This window comes from Anser brachyrhynchus (assembly GCF_964034855.1).
Source record: "Anser brachyrhynchus genome assembly, chromosome: 13".
Taxonomy (NCBI): Eukaryota; Metazoa; Chordata; class Aves; order Anseriformes; family Anatidae; genus Anser; species Anser brachyrhynchus.
In genome coordinates this window covers 1,420,778-1,444,297 of record NC_137708.1, presented here as the reverse complement: position 1 = coordinate 1,444,297, position 23,520 = coordinate 1,420,778, and the positions used below count along the sequence as shown (strand labels likewise).

Below are 23,520 nucleotides of genomic sequence, written 5' to 3'. Positions count from 1 at the left end.
GGGAGCAGCTCGTGCCCGGACAGAGGTACCCTCCTCGCTCGAGCCCCTCGTGCCCATCTCCCTGAAATTCCCCTCTCAGGGTACAGCTCAGAGGGGTGCTGGGTCAGGGCGGCAGCAAAGGGCAGAAACGTGGAGCTGGTTCTGCAGAGACACCCTGGAGGTGAACAACAGCCCAACAGACGTGGGCTCTGCTCACATGGCTGCAAGCCCCGGAACTTGCAGAGGATCACAGAAACGAGTTTAATGGGAGAGAAGTTGCTTTAATCTCACAAGGACTTCCAGCTGAGCCGGGCTTTGCGTGGTGATAAAAAGCAGCACCTGCTGGGTGGGAGGTGCAGAAGTGGCCAAGTGCTGGGAGGCTGGATAGGAGCGGAGGGTGGCTCAGAAATGAGGGGCTGGAGGCCTGTTTTTCTCTCTTTGCAGAGAGAGGTGGAGGTCAGGAGCTGCAGGTGGGTTGGGGACCTTTTCCTTGCAGAAATGTCCTCAACTATTTTTGGAAGAGACCTGCCTGGGACCGATGCCTTCCCTTTGGGATGAAGGAGCTTCACGAGTTAGCTGGGGGGTCTGTAGGGAGGAAGAGCTGCTGCCAGGAGGAAGGCTTTGTCGGATCCAGGGTACCAGGAAAGAAGGGAATGAGAAAGCAATCACTGCAGTGGGGGTTGAAGGTTTTGGTATGGAAAAGATACACGAGCTTGCCTGGCCACAGACGAAGATAGTGGGAAGGCTGAGATGGGTAACATGGCCTCACCCTGCCCCTCACCCTCTGACTGTCCACTGGGGTATTTGGGGTGGCCCGTCGTCATCCCCCAGAGACCTCAGGGCAGCCGGCCCTCCCCAAAAGCAGGGTAAGGGATGGAGGAGAGGATGCTCTGCTGCAGCCTCAGCCGGCTGTGGGAGCTGGGGGGTTGTTGCCTGACGCAGCTTCATCGCGGCAAATTTTAACCTCACGTAGATTTTGCAGCTCTGCTTGTGGCCTGCCTGGCAATGGGAAATGTGCTTACTTCAGCAGCCCCTTTCTTCTTTCTTTTCTTCTGTTTTTAAAGAATAACTTTGTTTTCCTCTTCAGGACCCAAATTTCACATGAGCAGCCTCGGCAGGGCAGCCGGGCTGAGCAGGTTCGTGCCTGGGGACATGCAGCAGGGCTCTGCCCTCTCCTTGTGCTTGTCCCAGTCCCTGTCCCCATCCCTGTTCCTGTCCCCATCCAGGCAGCGAGCACTCGGCCCAGGCAGGGGTGCAGAGCCCATCGAGGAGGCTGCTGCAGGGAAAGGACCATCTATGCAGCTCGGCCAGGCAGGGCCAGCTCCTCCAAGTCCTGCTGGAGAAGAATAATGTCTTCTCTCCACCCAAGTCTCCCATGTTCTTGGTGCTTGCTCTCCAGCACATCGGTGCACCCAGAGGAGCAGCTGAGCTCGAGGAGAGGCTGAAGGCTGGCTGCCAACAGGGGATGCTGAGCGCAGAGTCCTGGGGAGCGGGGCTGCTGCTCCTGGTGGCTCGGGGCTCGGCAGACCGAGGAAGGGAAGGAGCCCACGTGGGGTGAGCATCCGAATCTAAACTCGCAGCCTTCCCCAGCTTCTGGATGCCTGCTACTCACAATCTGCTCACAGGCAATTTGCAAATAAGAAAGGAAGTTTAAATTCAGTCACCAGAAATAGCTCATTTCTGGGTTTGCAAGTTGTCTGGGAGCTGCTCGCAGTTTTGTCATTTGCAGTTGGGTTAAAAAAAAAAAAGAAAAAGCAAAATCCGAAGGAGACAGAAAGCAGAAGTCTGGCTGGGGAACAGAGCTGAGCTTTGCGGTAGGGGACGGAGGGATGCTCTGGGCTAAAGCACCTCGGAGCTGTGGTCCCCGAGGTGCTGTGCTAGGGGGGAGGCAAAAACAGCCCCTCCCTGGCCAGCTCTGGCCTGGCCATCGCTGCGGGGAGCTTTGCTGAGCCTCTCATTAACGGAAATAAATGGACAGGGTGCAGTGAGTGGATCAGGGCAGATTTATGGGGAGGGATTAAAAGAACTAAATAGACATAGTTTGGTGAAGAGACGTTTAAAGGAAAGGGCATGTGTGTATAGGGAGGGAGTGAAAAGTATAATAACAGTCTATAAATATTTGAAGGTGTAGGCACCAAGAAGCAGATTGATTTATTCCTGGCGATGTAAATGGGATGCAGTTAGAGAGGGAAGGATACACCACGGGGAGAAGCCGCGGATGTTTCCCTGCGGAAGGAGCAGGGACCCCATCAGAACGTGCAGGGGAAGGCAGGTTTGGCCCAGGTGGCATCCTGTGCTCTGGCTCTGTGCCACTATGGGTCCTGGCCCCCCGTACCCGACCAGGGACACCAGGACACCCCCCCAGTGTCACATTCCCAGCCGAGCACGGTGCCGGGTGCCACAGCCCGGCTGGCAGCGCCGCGAAGGCGACAGATGGGAGCGAGGAAGGCTCGCTCCGCTGGTGCCAGGGTGAAAATGGCTCAGCTGCAGATGAATATTTCCAGAAGCCCCTTCTTCCTTGGTCGGTAATTACGAGCAGATTTTCTTGTGGATAAAAGGGAGGCTGGTTTCAAGAAAGAAATGACCCCGTGTGGGAAGAACTGATTCTTCTTGGAGAAGATGGTGCCTCGAGTGAGTTTAACTCTTCTGCTTCCTCCAGGCACGAGCAGATTCGCTGCGTCCAAATCCCCGTCAGCCAGCTCCTGCAACCTGCAGCCGTTCGGTGCAGGCGTGGAGATCTGCTACGAAACACCGCGGCCCTCGTGGCAGCCTGCGAGTCGGGAGGGCTGGGCTCCGCCTCACCAAAATCACCTCCCGTCTGCCAGGAACGGCAAGGAAAATTTATGAAACGGACGTGAAAGGCAAACAGGGCCTTGGAAGTTTTCCCCGGCGTGAGAGAAGCTCTTGAAGTTTATTCACATAACAGCCATCTTATTAAAGAGTGTCTTGGAGAACTTTGAACAGCTTTCTATATGGAAACAAATCTGCCTCTATAGCAGCAGTTTTCTGTGTTTCTTTTGATAACGATAATGATCTTACATTTCTGTGCTGCCTTTCATCTTGCCGGATCTTAATGAGCTTTACAGACAAATGTGCAAGCTATACGCAAAGATCAATTCGCCCAACAATGACACGCAGCCGCGGCTGGGGTGGATGTGGCAGGTGTTTACACAGCCCGCTGCAGAAGCATTTCAGGCAGGAACGGAGGGGATTGGGTTTTGTTTTGATTTTTGTTATTTATTGAAAATACAGGCAGCATTTTAGAGAAGCAGAAGTTGGCAGGCTAGAATTTGGCCGGGACAACAAAGTTGTCTCCCTGTCTTTCCTCTTGGAGCTGTTCCTCCTTTCAATACATATTTCACCCTTCCCGGTGCCAGGGAAGGGATCGCTTCCCAATAGCTAACGCTCCTGCCTGGCATGGAGGCGGACAGCTTCAGCGCTCCGCTAAATATTTAATGTGTTTCATAGGAGGGGGACAGTGCCAAGAGGAGAGCGCCGTGCCAGGGCGCTGATGGCCAGCGCCCACGGTGCTCAGCCGAGCAGAGGCTGGGACAGAGCTGCATCCATCCCGGCCACCCTCAGCACCGCCTGTCTGTGGGTTTGCTCCCGTTGTTCCCATTATTTCACCTGAAAACCCCGAGTGATGCTGTGGGCACAGAGCTGGTCCCTCGTCGGCAGCTCCCGTCCCTGGCAGGGTCTTTCTGGCAGCCGTGGTGTTCAAGGGTAGAGGCATCACCTTGAAGGAAGGATGCTGCCTGTCCGGACCCTCATCTATTCCCAGCCCATCAGGCCAAATTTAACGTTGCGGTGAGGAGCAGCGGTCCCTGAGCTGAGCACTTCTCCTCCCCATCCATCCAGGGCGTCATTTATCTCCTTCCCACCGCAGCGAGCCGAGGAGGCAGCCTTCACGCGAGAGGACGAGGCAGGAGCTGGGCGCATCCTAAGTGCCCCCAGCTTCTGTTTGGAGCCAATATGCTGAATAATGGTCACAGGCCAAGGAGAAAGCTGCTGCTGTTATTACTCAGGTGTCACTTGCAGACCTGTGTCGCTGAGGCTTGCCACCTCCTCCTTCTCCTCCTGTCTGAGCATCTCCTGCCAAGAAGTCGCTGCTCCTTCCCATCCTGCTGGTGCTGTATCTGTGCGGCACATTCACTGTGCTTCTGGGGACGTGCCACCCTGGTCAGCTTGTGGCGCTCCTGGGGACATGCCACCTTGGCAGGCTGCGGTCCGTCGGTTCACAAATTTTTTAAGCCACTTGTGGTTTCTGGGGAAGCAAATTCCTTTCCTCTCCTCTGTTTCTTTTCCTCTCAGGCTGACCACTCCTGATAGCCCTTTTATCCTCCTGGATCTCCATTTTCACCTTTTTGTTTTTGTTTTTGTTTTGCCTTTGCTTAAGTTAACCCTTCCTGTGCTGCTTGGAGTTTGTGCAGCCGTGCTGGCTCGGTGTGTTTTATTTTAATAGCACTCCTTGCCGTACGCTAGCTGGCTGCCTCAGTGCAGTGCCCCCGGTAATGTCTGTGCCACAACAGCCCATAGCAGGAGCATCCCCCCGGAGCTTTCTCAGGTCGTGCCTCACTCCCTTGCTCATTCCTGAGGATTTCAGCTCACTGCAGTGTGAACGAATGGATCTGGGTTTAAATCCAGAGCAAGGTCCCTGCTGTGCATGGTGGCAACAGAGAGCAGCAGAGGGGAGCCGGAGGCACCCTGGTGGGTTTTTCCCCCGCGGTACAGACACTGGCACAGCACCGTCCCCCCTGTGCCTGGCAGGAAAGCTGCAATCTCCCTCCATCCTCAGAAACCTCCAGGAGAGATTGATGGAAGCCCAGGTCAGCCATTAGTGACCGCTGCATAAATCACCCTCATTAGCCGAGCTCCCTTGGCAAGGCGTGCTGATGTATGGGCCTGCTACGTCTGTGAAGCATTAAAAAATCACGGCTGCATACCTGGGACAGCCGAGGATCCCTGCTGCACGAGCACCTTGTCTGCAGGAAGGGATGGATTCTCCTTCTGGCCCTTCCTTTTGTTGTCTGCAAGTTTTTATCCCTGCCCTGAACCACTTTTTTTTTTTATCAATTCCAGACTGTTTGGGGCTGGCTACTGAGATGATTAACAGAAGCAAAGGGGAACCCACCTGGGGTGGCAGCTCTCAAAGAGGGGAAGTGCCCTGAGCCTGAGCAGACATCCAGCCCTCCGCAGAGCCAAAGGCGTCGGAGCGAGCTATCGTGAGAGCATTTCCCAGCGGCAGGGCTGTGGGAAGCCTCTGGCTTTCTGTCTGCTCATCTGGAGGCCTGACACGGCACATGCTGCCGGGTCCTGCTGTAGCCAGGCATGTGCGCTGCCTGCTCCCCTTCCCCTGGAAGAAAATCCAGGCCCCGCTCTGCAAGGCAGCGTCGGACCTCACCTAGGTGCAGCGTGTCTGGCGGGTGTCCTGGGGCTGCGGTGGGGCGATGTGCTGGCATCGTGGGCTTTGCTCAGCGACGTTTTGCCAAGGAAACCCCTGAGTATGTAAGGTGCTTGTTCGGGACCCTGCACCTCTGTCCTGGTGCCCAGGGCTCGAGTGGTGTGGACACGGCCCAGCTTTGGTCTGAAGGAGCGAGGGAAGGGCTGCGGGGGAATGAGCACATGTTATATCCATAGGGGTGGGGAAGGCATGGGGGGAGATGAGCTGAATGCTGATAGGAATGAGTGACAATAAGGGACACAAACACTGCTCGTGTGAGGGCTTGTTTCTGGTGGGGATGCTGGAGGGGCCATCTGGGGAGGGCCTGTGGGTTCGGGAACCATCCAGTCCACAACTGGGCTCAAGTGACTGTTTGTATGGTGGTTAACGTGATTGCTGTGGGAAGAGCAGTGGCCCTATGGCTTCTGTGGGTGTCCTGTGCTTGCAGCTGCTGGCTACCACCCAGTAATGGGCAGTGCCACGATATCAGGCAGTCCGCACAGCCCAAAGCCCCGTATTGCCAGGATGAGCCCTCTGCTGCACCAAACGTATATGTGTGGGTAAGTTGTGTAGCGTTTTAAATTGTGATGCCTTTCTAATTAGGGCCTGGAGAGGCTGACGACTGGCAAGAGGCTTTGAACGGGTTGGGTTCGAGTTCACAGCTTGGTGAACCACAGCTGGGTCATGGCACATGGCTGGGGGCTGAGTGCCTGTGGCATGGGCAGGATCCGTGCCGGCCCCCCAGCGCCAGGGGGCAGAGCAGTGGGTGGGAGCAGGGGAGCCCCCTGTGCCTTGGCAGCCTCGGGGTGGGCAAAGGGCTCGCGTCCAGCAGCCCAAGGGCAGGGGCTGGGCCGGGGAGATTTTTGTCAGATCCCCGTCCTTGCTGTGCATGTGAGCCGGGCTGTGACTCATGCAGCCCTGCAGGAGCAGATGAGGTGAGGTTGGGTTTAGCCAAATGCTTTCCCCCTGGAAGCAGAGAAGCCTCCCTTCTGCCTTGCCTGCCTGGCTGGTGTCTGTATCATGCTCTAGATGTGGCATCGCCCACCCCAGGAATAGATGTGGTCATACTTGGAGCATCTCGAATGCGCCTCTCCCCGCTGAGCGCGGCTCTGGCAGTGCCACCCGGTAAAAAAGTGCTCTTTGTCTTGGGCTGCTCGTCCCCCCCAGCTCCTGCAGCAGCCAGGTGAATGTCACCGTCCCCTTCTACAGGCAGATAGGGAGCTCACGGCCCGTGGCGAGTCAATGTCAAAGCAAGGGTTGCAGCCTGGAGAGCCAGCCTGTCCGCTCCTCCCCGCAGCATTTATTTCTCTCCGAGCAGCATCCACCCTGCATGAGAGCAGCGCCATAAAGAACAAATAAAGTGCTGTGCAAGCCAAAGGAAATGGCATCATTTAAAAATATGCACAAGGTTAACGGGCACGGGGACGGCACGGTGCCTGTGGATGGATGGTAGGAGAGCTGGCAGATGAGACCCGAAGGGCTGCAGAAGGTAAGGCTCTACCGGCAAATTCATCCAAGTGCATAAGTCACGAGCGAACCTGGCTGCTTACCCGGTTTAAGGACTGTCCCTGGGCCAGGGCCACAGGTTGTGTTGGTGCTGCCGTGTCCCCAGGGCCTGGGGAGTTCTCCCTGACCCCACACAGATTCATCCCAAGCAATTAGCCAGGAATTATGCAGCTCCGACCCTTCCCCAGCTGGATGAGACGGAGGGGGGGAAGCGCTCCAAGGTGCTCTGGGGCCTCAGTCTCCTGGGACTAAGGAGCAGAATTGAGGGATTTTTAGAACATTTAAAAATGTTTGCTCTCTCAGCCCCACTGGCACGGCCTGAGGCACATTGCCTCTCCAAATTAGGCCACTGTCAGGTTTGCCGGCTGAGTGTTGAGTTTCCATTTAATTTTCATCACTGTGTTCACTGACAGCAGCCCGGCGTGGCTACCCGGAGCAGGATACGGAGCACCTGGGCAGAGCTTGCTCTGGCTGCTGGCTGCTGACACCGAGCGCCTGGGAATATTCAGGTGTGTGAGAAGCAGCCGGGATGCTCCTGCAGCCAGGGCTCATGGAGCTGGAGGCAAACCTTAGCTCTGCCACGGCCTTTCTTCAGCTTTGTGGGGAAAGCAGCTCTGCCTTTGGCTTCCTTGGGCAAATATTTTGATTCCCCACACCTCATGTCCAGGTGAATACCCAGGCTTGTCCCTCGTGCAGCCTCATGCCCAGAGCACCAGTGCAGTGCCCAGCAGTGCTCTGCGCTCTCCACGAGCTGCTGGTTGTCTGGGCTGGGGTCAAGTGTTCCTCTGCCCATCCTTGCTCCCCGTCTCTGAGATAGGGCTAACGATATCCAGGTGGTTTCCCAGAGAGCTCTTTTGTTATAAACAAAGGTTGGCTACGAGGACCACATGTCCTAAGGGTCTCTGTGTGTGTGCCTGGACTCTTTGTTGGAAATATTTTGCCTTGGCCACGCTTACAAAGAAGAGCTTTCTGTGGTGGCAGCAAAACATGCCTGAAGCTGCAGGTGCGCACCACGGGGGAAAAGGACCATCTAGCAAGGGAAACGTTGGTAGAAGGGAGCTCAGACAAGTTTCTGTCACCCAGGGCAGTTTTCCACCCCAGTGCCCAGGCTCTGAGGTGCCATGGACACTGCTCTGGGCTGGTGGCCGAGGGTCTGGTGACGAGGGAGCCATGGGCAGGGGCTGTGTGGGTGATGGGTGGGCTTCCCTCCCCAGCCCCTCGTTGCCTGACCTCCTGCTTCCTCCCCGCCCGGCTCCCCCACCTCACCTCGCTCATGGGAACAGCTGGATGGGACCTAATTTTTGCTTGCCTTTGGAGAACCAGCGGGTCCCGTAGCCAGCAAAAACATTTACAGAAAAAATAGTAATAGATCTGCTTCCCTTTCGTCAGGGTGAGGAGGGGAGCTCTGATGTGGAGGTTTCTTACGCAAGATGAAGGAATTGCTGTCTCTAAAAGGAGAACCCAGCGTGTGAGCAGGCTGAAAGGGTGCTGACACCTCCCAGCCCCCTGGAAGCAGCCCAGGGCTTGTGGGGAAGGCCTCTGGCTTCCTCGGTGGCGCTGGGCTTTCAATGGTTATTCCTCTGAAACCAGTGCTTCTGTTTAGTGGTTTTCCCTTAATAAAAGAAGCTTTCCCTCTGCAAGGATGTCATTGCTGAGGAATTATTGACGGGCCTGGTCTTGACATCCTTCAAAAGTTGTCTGTTCTCCAAGGCCGTGCACATGGACGTGTGAGCTCAGCCTCCCCATGCTGGTGCTCCCCGAGCCCAGGCTCTCCAAGCTGACCCCGTGCCCCCGCCGCTGGGGCTGGCTCCAGGAGTCCTGCATGTCCCCTCCAAAGGCTCTGGTCCTGGTTGGGTTTTGGGGCCACCAGCATCTTGCCGAGGTATTTACGTGTGTGACCCGGTTCCTGCCGGGTGCGACTCCTGGCTCGGCTCCTGCCAGCCGCACACCGCTGGGACGGGGTCAGCCGAGCCCCAGGCGGGAGGCAGCACCCCCACCGTGCTGGGAAGCGTTGGGAGCATCCTGTGGTTTGGACGACATCCGTCTGTCTGTCTGCCTTGCTCCGGGCCTTCGTGCGGCTGGATTAGTAGCTACACCTCTCCAAGCGTTGACTCAGGCGGGGCTGTCATCTCCAGCAGCCACTGGGCACTGTCGGTGGAAGTGGATTTCAACGCTCATTAATCCCTGGCTGGGTTGGACTCCCTCCTTCGGCTGGTTTTTCCAGGAACCTCATCCAAGCATAATCTCCTCGCTGGTTTGCAGTGGTTTGGCAGCGACTTGTATCCTCCTTCTTCCTCCCCCTTGCCCACTCTTTGCCCTTTCGTTTCTCGGAGCCGTCCCATGTCCTTTAGCTTTCTCTTTTTCTGGTTTCCCTTGGTGACTAGGCACACTGGGAGGGAAACGGGTTTCTTTCCCGGTTTTGACCCTTCTGTGGAGAAGTGGGGGATGAGCTCATTGTGCACCAGAGTTTCAGCTCAGAGGAAGAAGAGGAGCACAAAATGCATCCCAGAAATGCTTGTGTGCATCTCCAGCCCCACGCCCCAGCACCATGTGGGGCATGCACCCACACAGCATTCCCACAACTCAAATCCCCTCGGCCCCCTTACAAGCCCCACTCGCTGCTGCTGCCGCCTCTGCTGCCTCGTGCCAGGCTGGGTCTGGCTGTGCAGAAACCTGCACTGCGCAGCAACGCCCAGGGATTCGAGGGACAAGGAAAGCTCCTGGTTCATGCAACCTGCAAAGGTAAAGCATCCTGCCCTGGCGGAGACATCTCCTTCCAGACAAAGCGCCCTCCCCGGTGATGCCGTCTGTGTTGACCAGAGACCACAACCAAGGAAGAGGACTGGAAACGGGGCGTTTAAATGAAGAGCACAACAAAAAATATTTGTTGGCATCACAGCTGAGGAGGGATGGAGAGCGAGCTGCAAATACTTGTAATGACTCAAATTCCCTTCCCTTGCCTGAGGCTAAGAGCGAGGTAGCTGGGCAAATTTTAAAAGTTGTCAGCATGCCAGACTAGTTTTCTTTTTTCAGAGTTCTCAGTAGCATTAGGTGAGACCTGAAGCGTTCCTCCTGGAAGCAGGGGAAACGCTTCCCCCTTGCGAAGAGAAGCGTCCCGTTGTGCTCTGCAGCTGCCGCTGTTGTGGGGTCAGCCCTCGGGCTGCGGCAGTCACGGCAAGGAGCTGCCCCCATGCACTGCACTGGGGGGGGGGGCAGAGCCACCGGGGAGCCCCGGGTATCTGGGGGGCAAGGAGTCAGCGTGAAATACACAGGGACAACGCACACCCCATCCCCGAACAGGATATTTATTTTTGGCTTTAGGTGACGACGTTCCTGCTTTGGCCCCCTTCCCTCTGTGTTGGAGAATTAATCCCAGAGTGAAAAGCCCAAGCACTGTGTGCTGAAAAGGCCCGGCTCAGTTAAGTCTGGTCTCAGCCTAAATTTGCAAATAGTTTCCATCTCGCTGGAACTGCTGTTTCCAGTCAATGGGGGTTTCGCTCTGGTAACACAGAGTCCCCAAACTGGTTAACAGGAGAGTTCCTGCTCTTCCCTGGTGCTGCTCCGCGGAGAATCCGCCCGCCCTGGAAAAGTTTAAGTCAAGAGTGAATATTTCTCTGCGAGCCTTGCCTAGTTTAAACAATGAATTCTGGGAAGTGCCATGGCATATGTTCTGCAGAAAATCAGAGTAAATGACCACAATGATTCCCTCTGGCTTCATGCTCTGTGAAGCTATTGTTTGCAATGTGTTGCATGGGTGTTTAGCTTGGCCCAGCGTGTCATCCTCTCTCCGTTCTTTGAATAGACTCTGCTGGAGGAACGACTGGAATAAGCCTGTTCTGTATTTGCTTTTGGCATTAATTTTTTTGTTGTTTGTTTGTTTATTTCTTAGGGATTATTTTAAGGACCTCAAGGTCTCCGCAGCTCGCGGGGCCGGCCCAGCACATGTGGTGCACGGCTGTTCCCCCCACCCCAGCCCAGAGCCGTGGCTCAGGAGGTGGAGGGGCCCCGGGGCAGCTCACGTCCACCCTGGTCCCAGCAGGGCCGGGGAAGGCATCGTCCCCGGCTGGCCAGGCCGATTCCCAGCAGCCGGCCCTCCGAGGCTCCCGCAGGACCGCCGGTGCTGGGGAGTCTGGCACGGCCCCAGGCAATCTGCTCCAGCGATTTGCTATCCTTAGAAAGGCTTTTGTAAACACCAATCTGGATCCTTTTTGCTGCAATTTAAGACTATTGTCATCTGCCCCGCCGAGGCAGACACAGCTTGTTTGCTCTGATGTCTGAAGTGCTGTGAGAAACCTCAGCTCTCAGCAGCCCCTGGTCCTGCCCGGCCCCGTGGGGGCACCCACAGGAGGTGGCCCCCCGGGGAACGTCCCCAGCCCACCGCCAGCACCACAGCAATGGGGCAACCCCAACCCGTGCCTGCGGAAGAGGAAACTGGGCTCAAAGAGCCAAAAAGAAAGTTCGGAGCTGTCGGCAAGCCCGCGAGCTCCCACGGGGACCCCAGAGGTTTCTAGGCCTATGATGGCACTCGGAGGAGGTCACGTCTGTCCGGCTGGCAGGATCCAAGCCGGGGGGAAGGTGTGTGATCCCGAGGGCAGGAGCAGGGCTGAGGCTCAGGGTGAGCACAAGAGCAGGGGGCCCTCCGCCAACAGCGAGGGCAAGGAAGGGAAGGAGCAGATGGGGAAAAGGAGGAGCAAGGCAGAGAATGACAAGTGAGCGAGTGGATGTGTAAGAAGGAGCCGGGAGGAGAGCAAGATGGAGAAGGAGCTGTAATTAGGGCAGGTTTAGTATGCATGAATTTTGCTGGGTTTGCAGCAGGAGGCTTGCCCAGCAGCTGCAGAAATGATTTATTACATGCTCACTACATTTGCCCTGTAGGAAGGTAAATAAAATGTACACACCGTCCCATTTACTCAGACAATCGAGGGGGTGTGACCTAATTTCTATGTTACTAAAATGTTTTCCTCCCCAGGATTGGACCCCTGGGATGAGGCGAGCGCGCAGTTCCCCCCGCAGAGCTGTACAGGGGATGCATTTATCTCCTGTGCCCTTGTCAGAGGGAGCTGCGAGCATCCCGACTGCTCGCACCCAGCCCTGCCTGCTCCTCCTGCCCCCCGGGGGGCAGCGACCCGTGACAGCACACTGAATGTGAAGGTGTCGGGCTGAGCGCTAGGGAAATCCACCCGCACCATCTGCACGTCGGGCCGGGCGATGCTCTCCCTCTGACGGTGAGATGAGAGAGGCAGGAGCCGGCGGCAGCATCTGGCTCGCACATCTGCTGGTGCTGCCCGGGCTCGGCACAGCTGGCGGCACCGGGACGGGGCTCGGAGCCGTGCAGGGAGAGCAGAGCCCGTGTGGGTGCAGCAGGGTGAGGAGCACAACGGGGCCTCCTGCACCCAGGATCTGCCCTGCCCGGCACAGCCCAGGCTGCGATCAGTGTTCTGACCCCCAGATGTGCTGAACGTGCAGCATTTGGCAACAAGGTTCCTGTTTCTGCACTTTTTTTCCACCCCTTCTCGTAACCCTCCTCCGGCCTCCCCAGCAGCCCTGGCCATGCTGAGCCGCGGGGATTTGCTGCAGATGCTGGGCAGCGAGGGGCTGGGGCAGGGGCACACGGCCAGCCCGGCCCACCAGCAGTGAGCAATCCTCAAGCTCAGGACCCTCTCCTTGGGATTTGAGTTCAAGGACTTTGCCATGACATATTTCTGGTTGGTAATTCTGAGCTGCTTCAGACCGAGCGAGCAGGGACAAATCCTGCCTCCGGGATGAGCAGCAGCGAGCCTGCCGGAGCCGCTTCCCCTTCTCCCTCTGTTCACCAGGCTCGGGGCTCCTTCCCCGGCTCTGCACTCATGGTGCCTCCTGGAGACTGCAGACAAAAACCTAATTGCATGACATAAATTATTGCAACTCTCCAAATAAAAGCCCAGGAAAAAAAGGCTGTGGCTGGATGGACACTTGAGGGCTATTAGAAGATGCATAAATTCTTTTCCTTAGGTTTTACATTTTTACATGTCTAATTATGGTGAAAGGAGCCTTTCAAGGGCTGCTCAACTGCCAGGGCACTCAGCGGCCCCTGGCAACTGGAGTGGGAAGAGGTGGCGGGGTCGGCCCTCCCGTTTACCTTGGAGAGAGCCTGGGGCTAAACAAATGCCAGGGGCTTGGGAAGAAGCTGGGGGAGAAACCGCTGCATTCCCCTGGGTCTCCCCCGGGAACCCGTCTGGCTGCCAGGGCGCCCATCACTCCTAGGACTACTTGTACACCATCAAAGCCCCTTTTTATTTATCTGATGCTCCTCGAGCATCTTTCAAACTTTAATTAAGTGCACCTCGCAGGGGGTGTCCTTTACCCTCGTTTTACAGGCAGACCGAAGATGAAATGAGCAGTGTTTCTGAGGCGGGTGGGATCGCAGGCGGGACGGGGAGAAAAGTGCTTAAACGGAGAGAAATGCACGGGGTCAGGGGGCAGGAATGCCCCGGGCTCAGCGCGCCAGCCCCAGCACCCAGCGCATAACGAGCCGCTGTGATAATTAGGGCCAATTTATACTTCCAGGTCCTGGGGTCACTCCGGCTTGTCATCGATTTTTAGGTAGGTGATAAACGGCCTGGAAGCCGAGCTGCTGGGATAGCAAGGGGAAGATCCCGTTGGAGGGGGAGCTGGTTTTCTGCATGTGAAGGCAAAAAGAGATCCAGGGGAGTTTTGTGGGTCTGTCTGTGAACTTATCCCCGCCGCTCCCGGCGATTTGTCACTGCCAAGCCCAGCGGGCTGTGGTCCGGCCGGGGCTGGCTGCACATCCCATCCCGCTGTCCTGCCGGGGGGGGATTTTGTCCCTGGCTTGCAGAGCCCTGCTCACAGAGGCAGATCCTGCTGCTACTGGCAAGCACGGCAAAAGCTTAAATATATTTGCTCCCTCACTTCTTTGCAAACTGCTCCAGCAGGTAGAGCCGTTCCCAGCTCCACTCCCCTAGCCAAAAGAAAGCAACTGCAGGAGGCAGCGAAGTGTGTGCAGCTTCTCAAGCTCTGCTTGGGCAGGAGAAAGCAGCCCAGCTGCTGCTCCAGGAGGAGCAGAAGGGCAGCAGCAGCCCAGCGTGCCCCCCCAGCCGTCCTTTGGGTGCTCTCCGGCTGGGTTTGATTGCACTGATATGATCCCACTCTAGATACGCCGCTCTATCTGGAGCCCAGCTCTGCTTCCTGTAATTAAAGGTGTCAAGTTATGCCACGGACTGAATTCAGCAGTAGCAGCTAATTTCTTCCTAAGTACATTAAATTGTCCAGGCTGGGAAGGGTCATGAAATTACAGCCTCTGCAGGGTGAGGGTATGGTGGTGCTCTGAACTTCTTAGTCTGAGAAGTGCCCTTCTTTATTCTAAACAGGTCTGAACCAAATTGAAAGTGATGTGCCTGAGGAGAATCACTATGATAAGGGCTAAAATTGCTTGGCCTGTGGCTCTGGCCCATCTGCAGGCCTTGCACCTGGTTCTCCCTGGACAAGTCCCCGAACAGCAGCTGCTCAGCCTCAGGTCTTGGCGTTTCTCAGCAGCTCTGCAAGGAAGCGAGCTCCCTCACTGCCTTCCTGGCATCCTCCGTGTTGCTTTAGGTGACATCCCCACCTTCCAGAAACCACTCCTTGTTCTGATGGGGACCCAGCTGGATGTGTGCAACCCAGCCGTTTCTCCCAGCAGCTGCAGCAAAGAGCCTGAGCCTGGGCAGGGCCATGGGAAACAGCATTTCCAACAGCAAATAATCTCGTTTGTAGAAGCCCATGCTCACAAACTGGCAATGCAAAATCCATCAGGTGCCAGTGAGCCCCCCGTGAGCCCAGGTACCCATGCCCGTGCCTGCCGAAATGCCGCGCTCAGCGGCTGCCCCTCCGAATGCTCAGCACATCACCTCTGCCATGGCATATTAGTGAGGATGTTCCTGCTGTGCCACTGAAAATATCAGAGAGGAGAGGGAAGGGCAGCTGCCTGGTGGTGGAAAAGTGACTCCCTGCATCCCAGAGAGCCGCCGCCGAGCTGCGGCATAGCTGCCTCGCGCCTGGAGAAGCCCCTCTCAGCAGCCAGTCGCTGGGTGGTCTGCCTCTTAATTACAGGGTTAATGCAATGGTACTATCAGGAGAAGTTTCTTAACCTGATAATGAGTAGGAAGCAGCTGTAGCTTGGAAAATGTAATAATTGCAGAGTGGAGCAATGTAATTATAAGGTGTGTATCAACTGCCTCCATGTTTACTTAGGGAAGACTAAATCCCCTCAAAAGCAGCAACGGGCGCAGCAGCCGGCTCTGGTCCACGTGCGGGGAAGGGGCGAGCAGGGGCCAGCAATGCCCTGCTCTGCTGTGCTGGGGCTTGGACTGGGCTGTGCCCGTGGCCCCTGCTCCGTACCAACCCCACCCTGCCCAGGAAGGGCCAGCAGCAGCCCCTGCCCACGAGCTGCGAGCCTCGGGCCTCCCTGCAGCCTCCCAGCTGAGAGCCTCGGGCCTCCCTGCAGCCTCCCACCGCTCTCCCGTGCTCCTCCCCCACCTACCTGCACACCAGGCACTTTTCCCTCTGTGGTCTCCATGCCAAAGAAAATTTCCATTAGGTAGAAAAACTGCTTCCCTTTCATGCCCTGGAGGCAGAATGAGCACATGAATGGAGGTGTGCATCCCATGCAGGAAAAGCATGGCTGAGCTGAGTCTGCCTCGCACTGAGCACAGACCAGGGCTTGCCGGCTGGAGTCGGGGGTGTAGGCACGGCAGAAGGTGTGCCCGAACACACGTGTGCACACCATAAATCCCTCACCACCAGCAGACGATCAGCTAAGGCACACCGACACGGCAGGGCCATCACTCATTCCTCCCGCTGCGGCTACCAGACAGTGCCTGTTAATCTGTCGCACGGCCAGGGTTTATCATTCCTGTCCAACAGTCCCTAAATCAGGGCAAAACTCGCTCTGGAGCGGGCCTCGCCCTCACCATCAGGCAGGAGAAGGAGCCACCAGCACAGGAGGCCGTGCGCTCCCCGCGCCGTGGGCAGTGCGACACACAGCTCTGGGGCAGCTTCCTCCCACGTGCGCTCACGTGCTGCTGTGCATGTGCATCTTCTCCCACATTCTCACTCCGATTCTGGGAAAAGACTTTTGCCAACTGTTTTTTTCCCTTAAAAAACAGAGTTTTGGCTCAAACAAAACATTTGGTACGTTTTGCTGGGTGTACTCAATTATTCTCTCTCTCCCTCTCTCTCTCTCTTTTTTTTTTTTTATTTAAAAAAGATGAAATATGCCAATATGGAAAATAAAACTGGGTCAAGTTTTAAATGAATTACAGTAATACCAGCTCCGAAGCACAGTCAGACTGTTTCATCAGCCCTTCACAATGCTCTCCTTGAGATCCAGGCACAAAGGCAGAGCCTCTCCAGAAACGTGTTTCTGGGCTTCATTGCCTGTGCAACCTTTGCAAATGTCGTTCTTTGATCTTTAATAATTACCCTTTGCTAACGCTTTTGTGATGTGATGAATGCGATTGAGAGGAGCAGAGCAGGGTGAGAAGAACCCTTACCTTTCTCATGTCAAGGTCCTCCAGTCAGGGGCTGTGATCTGCTCCTTCTGCCGCCCCAGCCGTCAGCCACACTGCCAAATGCCTTGTGTGGCAATTAGGGCCCTGTCACGCCCCGTGATGCCTCCGATTGAGAGGAATCCTCCCTTCTGCATGAGCTAATTAATGGCAGGACATTCTTCATGACCCCGCGTGATCCCCAGGCACCCCACTTTTGGGGAGCTTTGCCCCGCGGTGCTGGCTGGCGGTGCTGGCAGATGTCCGCCTGGTCACCGCCCTGTGCCTGCAGCTCTTCCATCCCTGCCCTGGCTGAAGGCAGAGACCTCGATACAGAGCCCAGGGGAAGGGATGTCAGATCATCTTGCACAAGCATGAGACACCCCGAAGGACACGGAGCTGAGTTCACCAGGAGAGAAGGGGAGGAGGGAGCGGCTGTGCGGGAGGCAGGAGGGGCAGCACTGGGAGGCTGTTGGCGCTGGAGAGGGGCCTGGTTCCTTCCAGCAGGCTCCTTCCGCATGCAGATCCCCCCGTCTGAAGCCTCTGCCCTGCAGCAGGTGACAACAGTGCTCTCTGTAAGCAGCGCTGTGCTGGGACAGGCGTTTTCTCAGGATGGGAGTTTGTCCTTTGCTGAGCGCCCGCTCTGCACGCAGTCAGCAGCAGCTGTGCAGGAGCAGGTCTGACATATAAAACCCCGTGCGCCTGCATGGGGCCTCAGCGTGTGCAAAGGAGGGTCTTCCTTGGGCCAGCTTCCGCAGTACAATTTTTATTTGAGCATCCTCTCTTCCCGGTGTCTTTAGTTGAGCTCAAGCTCTTCATGCTGAAAATCAGCAGTGGAGATTAAAGCTGTGTTTGCAAACGGTTGGTACCGCTAAATCAAAGCAAGCGGATTAGCAAAACCATTTGGCTTCTCAGTTCTGCTTCTCTGCCATGACCGCAACACGGAGCCCAACAACTCCGCTAATCCACGAGCCAGCCCCGTCCCGGGGACAGCCCGCTCCCTGCCAGCCGGTGCAGAGCTGCAGCCCCAGGTCCTGTCACTCCTCCCCCCTCTGAACACTGACTCCCAGTTAAAGAAAAGGTATGTCCTCAACGTTCACCCACGGCTTTCTTTCCCCTTACTTTATTAAAATTATTCATATCAACAGGGAGATTTTTATATATGCCAAAGGGAATACAGGCAGCAGGCCCTGGAGTTCTGATGGCTTTCCGTTTCCATTACGTGCCTCTGCTTTTAGAGGCTTAAAGCAGTGCTTGCCACAGGAGAGGATGCACACAGCCCCCGTGCTGCTTTTCCACGTCTGAACGCCTGATTTCACCGTGTTACTTGCTTTTAGCAGAGTAACTCCCTGGATATCATGGAAACGAGCTCTGCGACCTCATCTGCTGAGGGAATTTGTCTTCACTGCCACCTTGAGATGGACTACTTCAAGGAGCTCCAAGCAGACCAGACCCTTTTATGCCTCCCCTGTATCTAACCCACGTGGCAGCACAGTGCCAGGGAAACCCACTGTGGGTCATCGCCCCTTGAAGCCTTGAGAGGCTTCAGACCATCACCTGCTAGAGAACGCCCGTTCCCCAGCTGGCTCCTGACCCCAGCCTGAGCACACAGGTGCTTTGTGGTCTTGCAAAGCCTATAAAAGCAGTGGTAAACGTCTCAGCACAGGGTATTTTTTAAGAGAAACTACTCAGTCATCTCAGCTTCAAGCCAGCCCGGCAGATACCTCTGGTCCTCTAACTTGCGGACACCCCAAGGAGAGGCTCTTTGCTTCACAGGCTATTGCTTATCAGACTGCTCTTGCATTTGGCCTCTCCTGATGCTGGCAAGGGTGCCCCTTTTCCCTGGAAGTAGCAGCAATCAGCCTATGATACACTGCCTGCAGCAAGCACTCGCTAGATATCAATATATATATATCAATACATGCGTGCATGTTTGAGTGCGTGTGTATTTTTATGTATATATATAGAATCAATAAAAAATTAACTTTTAAGAAGCTATAATACAATCTGCGTCATTGTCAGGAAATGCAGCAAGTGTTAAAAGCTTATTGGGCAGTGGAGGAGCGGATTTAAGTGAGTTGTTTGCAGACTTCAGCATGTGGGACGAGAGGGAAATCAGGGAGAGAGAGAACAGGAATTTAGAGGGATTTGGAGATGCTGCCTCCAGAGCTGGTAATGAATAAGAATGAAGAGCCTGAAACACCGGGCTGCCTCCTAACACGGGCCTGGCACCCGCTCTGGTACCCGCTTTCATTTTATGCTGTAGTTACCTGTTCCCCTGTTCCGACCTCAAATACAACACCGATTCCGATGGGAAGGTTGAATTAAATCAGCTGCTCGGCCCCTCAGGATGGGCGCTTTCCTCCTCCTGCTTTTCTCTCCCTGGAGATTTCAGCACTGAAATTCAAGCCTTTTTTCCTGCCCTGGAGATTTCAGCAGTGCAATTCAAACCTTTTTTCCTGCCCTGGAGATTTCAGCAGTGCAACTCAGACCGTTGCAGGCGGACATGGGGACCGGCGCGGGTTCCCCAGGGAGGTGCAGGGAGGATGCCAGCCGGGTGCGACGGGGCTGCCCGGCAGGAGCAGGGTTTTACAGCATCTCCGCAACCCTGCTGCGGTCCCACGCTCCGGTTTGTGTCCCCAGGCTCCAGCCTGGCAGAACTGGAGGAGGCTGGGAAGGGGCCACGTGAGGTGGGTGGCACGGAGCAGTGGAAGATAGGAGCTGGGGGGCTCCCCTGGGGGGCTGGGGACGGCACCAGGGAGGATGGTCCTGAAGGATCTGTGGGGAGGGGCAGGGGAGCATGGCAGGGCTGCTGCTCCTGGGGGCCTTCTGCACTGCTGTGGACCCAAACCAGCAAACAGAGTCCTGCAGGGCACCTGGGCTGCTGCAGGACCCAGGACCCGGCCATGCTGCTGCGGCTGCAGGTGCTGCATGGCTCTGGCACTCTGTGAAGATGCAGCTGTATTGACGTGGTGGTTTAATGCCTCTGGTTGGTGCCGGCAGGGAGGAGGGGTGGTAGCAGGTATGATTTCTCAGAGGATGGGCCATTTAGAAGGCGATGGCTTGTCTAATCCAGTCCTTGGGGAAAATTCTGGGGGCCGTTGTACAGCCACAAATATCACTGAGGCTTTGACACCAGCTTGCAGCCATCACGGTCTGTGCCTTGCCTTTCTGCTGCCCCTCCTTTTCTTCCCCCAGGCACTTCTCTCTGCAAACTCACCTGAGCCTCAAAAGATCACTTTTCACCTGTTGTTTGGCACGGCCCAGGGCTCATCTTCCCTGCACGGCCAGCGTGGGAAGGGTTAAAAGCCTTCTCCCCTGGAGGCTACGCTTCACTTGATAATATCATCAGCTTGTGACAGTGTTAATGTGGGGATCAGGTGCACCAGGCGGCCTGCATTACCCTGGAGAGAGATGAGTTGTGTCCGGAAGAGCCAGGACTGGCTACGCGGCGTAATTGCCCCAGGGCCTGATGACGGCTCCCTGACCCCTTTCCTCTTAATAAACCATTAGCTGCCCCACCGCCCAGCCTCCTGTTGCATGAGCATCCCCTTCTCCATCCCCTTCTCCTTCGTGGCAATATCCATGGCCTCCGACCACGTCCCTGTGCCTCCAGGCACTGCCTCGGCCAAGCAGGCTGCTCCGTGCGCCCCGGGAAGCGCAGCCTCTCCTGCACAGCTGGGATGCTGAAGACAGGTGAGCAAGCAGCACCCTTCACCGTGACCGCCCCGCCGCCCCCTCAGCCCTCCCGCACCCTCTCCCTGCCTATTTGACACACTGGGAAAATTTTTCAATATATATTCAAATCGCTGCGGCTGGCAGGGAGCTGAGGCTGCCACCCCCTGCTCCTTCCTCCCATTCGCCCCCGTGCCAGGGCAGGTCCCAGCAGAAGCCCCCTGCCCACCCTGGGAGCCTCTGTGGGAAGGGGCTAGGGAGGAACAGGGCAGTGGAGGGGCAGGAAAGATCATTTCTGCAAATCTGCGCTTTTAGATAAACAAGTAAAAGATGAACAGGGATGGGATCGGAGGGGAACGCTTTCAGATGCGTTTTCTGTGAGTGCTCGAGTGCACAAAGCAGACCGGCACAGGGAGTTAGTCCCTATCTCCCTTGTCCTGCATTTTGCCAATAAACGTATCTGCAGCCGCCGTGCTGGGTAGCACGCTTTTGCAGGGCTCTGTCAAACTTCCAGCAGAAACTTATCTGCTCTGCTTGTTGCTAGTTATTTGTATTCCACTGGTGCCAGGAGCGTGTTTGCTGCAGGGCATGGCAAGAAACCTCCCTGCCTTCAACCAGAGCTATCAAAGGAGAAATAAGCCCTTCCTCACGGAGCTGTGCCCTGTGATTTAAGCACCAGGAGCGGCAGACACCGGAGCTGTGCACGGCCCCGACCTCCCGCTGCCTGCAGCCTCCCCGTGCTGCCCTTGCTCCTCCAGCACCTTCTGGGCCTCCACATGCCCAGGGGGCCAAGATTTCATCTTCTCGCCATCAGCAATTCTTGGCCTGGCTCTGCCACCTCCCCTGCCTCCAGGTGATGCCAGCAGAGAGGGCAGAGCTCTGCTGGGGCTCTCAGCATCCCCAAGAGCCTCGAGCACCTCCGAGCCATGGTGCAGGAGGCACACAAGCAAACCAGCAAGCCCCGAGCATCCCCCGCTGGGGTGAGTGTGCGCAGGGGCCATGCCTGCTCCCCTCACACCGCTGTGCGAGGGACTCCAGCTGCTGTCAGAACCAAACTTTTCCCAGTTTCTCCTCCTCTTTGGACATGATTTGCCTGAAGGATCTTGCCTGGGGACCTTGCACATCGTCTCTTTGGGGCTGTGCCCCCCCCCCCCCCCCCAGCTGAGGTCCCTTTGCACGTTTCCATCTCAGCCCCATGGCTGGCCCTGTGCCTTCTCCAGCTGGCTCAATTTTCCCCCATCGCTGCATGGGACCACAATCATTTTAGACTAAACCTCTGTGTTTCATTCCTCCATCACCAGGCCTTGCTTTCTTCCCTTCCTGCTCCTCGTTCCCTCCCCTTTTGCTGGCCACTGCCAAGCGCGCTCCGTCTCGCCCTGCCCCTGCTCCCACACTCCCCAGCACCTCCGCGTCCTTCCAGGCTGCTCCTTCGCTCCTGGCCCCGAGCTCCCAGCTTCTCCAGCCACCGCTCCCCGACAGCTGTGATGTATCGGTGACAAGCTCCCATTGTGTTCTGCTCTCGCACAACAATAGATACTCCTGTCTGTTTATACAAGTTTGAATTTGTCCATATAAATACGGTGTGGAGGAAACAGTAGACTATAGATTGCATGCTGACAGCTGAAAGATTAAGGGAATCCATTAACTAAACCAACTGCCTGGAAATCTTATGCAGAACATACACCTGAAAGCTATTATTGCTGTCCTGTCATACTACTTTATCTCTTTATTTAGGACCCTTTTTGTTTGGTTGAGTTTTTTTCTTTTTTTCTTTTTTTTTCCTTCCCCCTCTAATAATGTAAACTTGTTCTGGAGTAACAGAGGAGCCCTTGATTAAGTATCTAAGTATTTTCTGCTGAAGAATTTATGAACTCTGAGCCAGCACTGTCCTTGCCAGATCCCATGGAGTGTAAGGGGAGGGGGCACTTGCCTGTCTCTGGGCCTGTGCAGTGAATGGCCTTGGATCAGGTTTCCTTGCAATGAACTGTTTGCATTGCTCTCATGGGCGACTCCGTCTCACTTAAATATCTGGCTGCACTTAACCTTTTTTCACCTGAATTCTCTCCATCACTCGAGCGCTCCCCGCCCCTACCTCTCCCGCCAGCTTTCTGCTCTACAATAGCAGCCCACCCTCAAGTTTACAAGTGTGCGCAGCCAGTCGGCTTTCCCGGAGCCTCGGTGATCCTGGCTGTGATACTGTTGAAGTTTTTCTGTTCGGGTCTATTCAGGTTTTACACAATGCTCGTCACCATAGTATCTGTGCAAGCGCCCTGCTCTCCGCCGAGCGACACGCCTGCTCCTCTTTCTGGTTGTCCTCGCCTCCTCGCCCCGCGGGTGCAGCGGGGTGTGAGGGGAGGGAGGGTTTTTTCCGTGCACCTTGCTGGGCGCTGGTGTTCGAGAGGGAAGCGGAGATGTGTGGCTCTTTGAATGTTTAGCCTGTGATCCTGAACAGGACTGCTCTCCTGTTAACACGCAGCTGAACTGCAGCCTCGCCGGCTGCAGGTTGCCTTCCAGCACGCGAGGTGCAGCCAGAGGAGTTTGTACAGACCAGGGGCTGGTTTTGGAGGCTGTCTAGGAAATCACACACAGGTTGAAACCCTGCTCATCCCCTTTCTCCTCATCCCTGCTTTCATGTCCCTCTCCTCTGGAGGCTGAGCCCCGCCAGTTGCACTCCAGCATTGATTTTGTGGTTATCGGGGTGATATCGGCACCTGTACACTCATGCTGTGCTACGTACCTCGGACAGGGATTCTGAGCCTACAATTTCTTTTTACTGTTGTTGCTGCTTGTTTTCTCCTTCTTTTGAAATCCCAGGGTGGGGGAGTTCGTAGAAAAATAAATATTATGGACAATGAAAACACAACCTGCACAAGTGTAAGACTTTTTGACTGCTGCGGTGGTGGCAGCAGCGCTGGGCTCCCTCTGCCCCAGCCCCCTTGCCTGGGGATGTGCGAGGCTTTAATCCTGTCCTGAGCAAAGAATAAAATTTCAGCACTGGCCCCTGGGCTGGGAGCACGGCATGGCCCCGCTCTCCTCCCTGCTCTGCCCTATGGCGGGGTTCCCCAACCAGGTGTAAATGCAGGTGCGGAGCTGCCTCCATCCCAGCCTGCGTCCCTCCAGGAGCATCCCGGGGCCAGGAGCGGGTCAGCCTGTCTGCTCTGCTGGGAGGCTTCGCCGCCAGGCAGGAGAAAGGGCTGGAGCTGGAGGGGTGAGCAGTGTGCTCGCTTCCCCAGCCCATGTAAATCAGCTCGCAATTGTGCCAGAGGAGGCTCCGTGCGGCTCGAGCTCATTTGGGCTGTGCTGGGGGGAGATGGCAGAGGTCGGAGAGCCGAGTTGCCAGGCAACGCTCCCCGGATATTAGGAAGATAAATCCTGTAATAATGGAGAGCAGCGATACTT

General features: G+C 56.0%; 2 long non-coding RNA genes across 2 annotated transcripts; one reads left to right on the top strand and one right to left on the bottom strand.

The window, feature by feature from the left end:
- The first annotated feature begins 337 nt into the window (after positions 1-337).
- LOC308177088 lies at positions 338-2,930 on the top strand. The gene is made up of 4 exons (XR_013938863.1): positions 338-449; positions 1,067-1,115; positions 1,206-1,533; positions 2,639-2,930. It is a non-coding gene; the product is annotated as an uncharacterized lncRNA (long non-coding RNA).
- Positions 2,809-16,986, bottom strand: LOC308177090. The gene is made up of 3 exons (XR_013938865.1): positions 16,453-16,986; positions 15,441-15,524; positions 2,809-10,506 (listed from the first exon to the last, which is right to left on the bottom strand). It is a non-coding gene; the product is annotated as an uncharacterized lncRNA (long non-coding RNA).
- Between the last annotated feature and the right edge of the window lie 6,534 nt (positions 16,987-23,520).